The 4,430-nt window shown below is 39.0% G+C and overlaps 1 long non-coding RNA gene across 1 annotated transcript; it reads left to right on the forward strand.

Annotated features, from left to right (window-relative positions):
* The first annotated feature begins 512 nt into the window (after positions 1-512).
* Positions 513-3,440, forward strand: LOC147652680 (uncharacterized). Its single transcript, XR_015288068.1, has 2 exons — positions 513-643; positions 2,452-3,440. It is a non-coding gene; the product is annotated as an uncharacterized LOC147652680 (long non-coding RNA).
* Positions 3,441-4,430: the final 990 nt, after the last annotated feature.

The raw sequence follows: 4,430 nt of genomic DNA on the forward strand, positions 1-4,430 counted from the left end.
CAAAAAGACAAAAAAGGCAAAAGACACTAGGAGAAATTAACTAAATTTATTACTAATTAAACCAGAGCAGGATAACCAGAAAAAAAGAAAACAAATCAAATCATAAATCACTTTCCCCCCATCCCTCTCTCTTCCAATGCCTAATTTCATTCCCAATACTCTACCTCCTCCCTACAGCTGCTCAGTGAGATGAGGAACAGGGGCTGTGGTCACCTCATCACACACACATTGTCTCTGACACTCCTCACACTCTTTCCCCACTCCAACATGAGTCCTCACAGGCTTTGGTTCCCCCCAGACTTCCCCAGTGTGGATCCCTTCCATGGGGTGCAGTTCTTTGGGAGCAGGCTGCTCCAAAGTGGGTCCCCTGCAGGGTCCTAAGTCCCATCAGCAGTCCTGTTCCAGCATGGAATTCTCTCTCCCTGGGGCCACAGGTCCTGCCAGGAGCTTCTCATTTGTAGAATCATGGAATCACAGCTTCCATTTCCCTGCTCCAGCGTAGGGTCTGCTCTGAGGGCTGCAGGTGGATCTCCACTCCCCCACTGACCTCCGTGGGCTGCAGGTGGATCTCCGCTCCTCCACTGACCTCCGTGGGCTGCAGGGGCACAGCTGCCTCACCATGGGCTGCACCAGGGGCTACAAGGTAATCTTTGCTCCAATGTTCCTCTGCTTCTTCACTGACCTAGGTGTCTGCAGAGCTGTTTCTCTCAGATATTCTCCCTTCTTTGGCTACAGTTGTTCAGAGTATTTTCCCCTTCTGAAATGTGTTATCCCAGAAGTCACCACCATCATCACGGATGGGCTTAGTCTTGGCCAGTCCATCTGGCATTGACTCTGTTGGTCACTGGGGAAGCTTTTGACAGCTTCTCACAGAATCCACACCTGTAGCCCCTCTGATACCAAAAACTCACCACACAAGCCCAATACATGTAGTTTACATGGATGACTTCAAAATTAGTTGTGTACTATGTGTAGACAGAATATAAGTATAGATATATGTAAGCAATTCCTTTAATTAGGGAGAACTGCAAAAAAACACCTTGAGATGTGTTACATCAGTCATTGCTTTCTGGCATCTGGGTTTCATTGCATTTGATCATTATGGGTACTTTTCTGCAACAGTCACCATGGTTATTGCTGGGATTAAGTAGAAGGATCAAGCATTCAGAAATGTGATATGTATTTTCTAATACCTGAGTCTCAGTTGCAGATTTTCAATTATTCCTGATGTCTCTCAGGTCAGTGTCACCAGGTCAAATTCTATTCTCTGTTACACTAAAGCAAATCCTGAACTGACCAAAGTCAGTGGGAGCAGAGGCACAGCAGGTCAGAGTAACTTAAAAAAAATGGAGAGGAGAGGGGAGGGAAGGGGAGGGGAGAGAGGAGAGAAACCTCCCTGTTGCCATTAGTGAAAAGGTTAATTTTACTCCATTTTTGAGCTGGATGGAAAAGTTCATTATGTTTTTATCTTTTCTAGGTTTTTTTTCCCCCCCTAGCAGGAAGCTGTAGTCCTGTATATTGGAATGATAGCTGAGTCAAAAGGGGAAAGGGAGTTTTAAGGGTGACAGATGATACTGTGAGGGACTGTTATTCACTTTGTCAACCTGGCTGAGTAATAACTGCTGTGGATGAGCTGGGTTGGAGGACACATTTTACTGACAGAATTCCAATGCAAAGATACCAGAAAGAGGGAAAAATGCTCCAAATCATGGGCAGTTCAGCAAGTCTTTCAGGAATTTCTGTTAGAAACTGAAGCTGACTTCTAAATTTCTCACACATCCTGACTAACCCTAGAGTTAGATCTCAAATATTACAGAGGTCTTTTGGTTCTTTTGTATTCTCCAGTACCATAAACCCATCATTTTAAATCAATGAGCTCAGTGGTAAGATAAAGTCTGCTCACTTTAAATTTAAAGGGCAAGTTCTGAAGCAATGGCTAATTTTCCAGGCATCTGAAGGAGGCAGCTTGCTGGGTCATCAGGTCTCACTGCTGAACAGCAGCAGATGTAAAGAGAATAATGATCGATGCAGATCTTCCCCAGAAAAATTACAACTCAAATAGCTCTACCATTAAATTGTCAGACTCATTCTGCTTTCTGTAGAGTTGCAAGTGTTGATATACCAGATATAGTCAGTGTTTCATTAGCAGGAATTTTACATGTTGTTTTTGTAGCATAATTAGTAAAATAAAGTTTTCTTCCTCTAAGAGTGTTACTGTACTGAACCTCCTTGGGCTTTGTCAACTTTATGTCACTGGAGCTCACAAAGGAATTTTTCTTTTAGTTGTGCTTTATTTTTAGTGGGAAAGAAATGATGGACAGAGTAATTACAGAAGAAAACTGGTTAAATAAAATTCTAATCATTTAGTCTCCATGCAAAGGTGGTCATATTTTACCTTGCTTTTCTGTTTAGTCTCTTATGAAGGTAACATCTTTATAAATTTATTTCTAGGTCTGCAGCAGCTAATGAACAGGATAATAATTTATTCATTCTTATAGAATGATAATATAGTGGAAAACTCAGGATACAGAAGAAAGCCCTGGAGTGTGACCATCTGTCTTGAGGAAGACTGGCCTTCTAAACCTGTAATGCATTCCTTGGATGTCATCATGGATTTGTCTTTTGAAATTTAGAACTTCCAGGCATTTTGAGAAATCCTTAACGAAAGCTGTCTGAACCTAGAAGCATTGCTCTGCAAGATGTTGAAACAGCAATATATTCACAAATCCTAGAAAGCTTTTAATTTTGTATATGTTCTTCCATTTTTTGGATAGATTACTTAAAATGTTGCACAGGAATAGTGTGAAACAAGGAATATGAAATTATGAAAAAATGCATTACTTTCCAAAGATACTGCTTCTCCTGTGGTATTTGAATGTTGAGGATCAACAGGTGAGGACAATTTAATGTATCCATTCTTCTTGGAAATGATCAGCACAGGAGCAATAAAGGAAGTATCCTTACAAATGCAGTTTGCACTGCATATTGTTTACTGTATATCTTCATGATTATTCTCTTTGTATAAAAAAGGACCATCTACTGGACATAGTAGATGACTTGTATTATCAGCTAAAAAAAAATGAATACAACAGTTGAGAATACTAATTCAAGTTTGAATTAGAGGAATAAAGGGTACATAAAATTGTCTGTGATACAATAACAAAATCTCCTCCATTCAAAGTTTTGGTTTTTTACTTCCCAGCAAGTCGTCTAAGTATCATATCATCACAACATGACACCTTCATTTGGAATTCTAAAATTTACATTTTATCTATTTCAGCCTTTTAAGGGGTTTTCCACCATTTACTCACAACACAAAATGTAACCATCTTCTATTGAAGTGTTCATAAACACATTTCAGTTTTATGTAGTGTAATTTGAACTAGAAAGAATTGAAGAATGATCAGTAAGCTCCAGTGGCTATTTGTGGCTGTAATAAAGCCACTCTAATATTGCACACTTGTACAATGCCTCACATATTATAAATGCAATCACCTATGAAGGAACACACCAGCAAGATCAACACTTCAGGGAAGGGCAGGGAAAGTGATTAGATTCCAGGGACACTATTCATGTGGGGAGTTTTCTTGTGCAAACAGATTGAAGACAAGCCATTCTCAAAGGAAAATAACTTTGTACATGAGGAAACATTGTATAGCACTTGAAATTAAAAGTGCTACTGCTGTAGAACAGAGCTCAGAGTTCCTCTTCATATGAAAGGACTGAAATGATGGCCTCTTCTGCTTCAAATGAAGGTACTTAGCTCCTTCACTGTTTTTATTCACAGGGAATTGTGAGTGACATGAGTGCAAAGGCTTTATCTTCTCTGGCTACATTGAAGAGATGCAACAAAATTGTCTGTTTTTGTCCTTGATGAATGAAGTTGAAAGTGATTTACTTTCTCTTTTTACTGTGAGTGTTGTCCAATCAATTTTCTCAAAGACTGTAGGCCTTCTAGTAGGTGGAAATCTTTCTTTAGAGAAAGCACTGCTTTGACAGTTTGTTTCATGTCACTGTGAAGTGTAAAGCTTAGTTGGCACATTAAACAATAGAGTTGGGAACTAGATTCTTCAGCAGGAAATTTGCCACCATCTTCCTCTTAAAAAAGGCTTGTCTAAGTGAAAGACAAGTGATGGCCAGGCAGAAGAGCCTGAACACCAAGATAACACAAAAAAATTTTGACCTTTTTTTTTTAATAATGCTCATGTAAAGCCAACTATTTTTATGTTTTCCTCTATTTTATTTGGGAAATTAGCATTATTAGGACATGTTCTTTGATGTTATTTCCTTTTTTTGAAACTTGTGAAAATTTTCCATGGAATTTAATTTCTTATAAAATCACCTTCCACGGAATGGCTTGGATCATGGATTGGACTAATGTGGAGTTAAAAATTAATTCATAAGTTATACACATCCTGAGACAGAATTTT

The sequence above is a fragment of the Cyanistes caeruleus genome, chromosome 6 (genome assembly GCF_971803275.1).
Source record: "Cyanistes caeruleus chromosome 6, bCyaCae1.hap1.1, whole genome shotgun sequence".
Classification (NCBI taxonomy): domain Eukaryota; kingdom Metazoa; phylum Chordata; class Aves; order Passeriformes; family Paridae; genus Cyanistes; species Cyanistes caeruleus.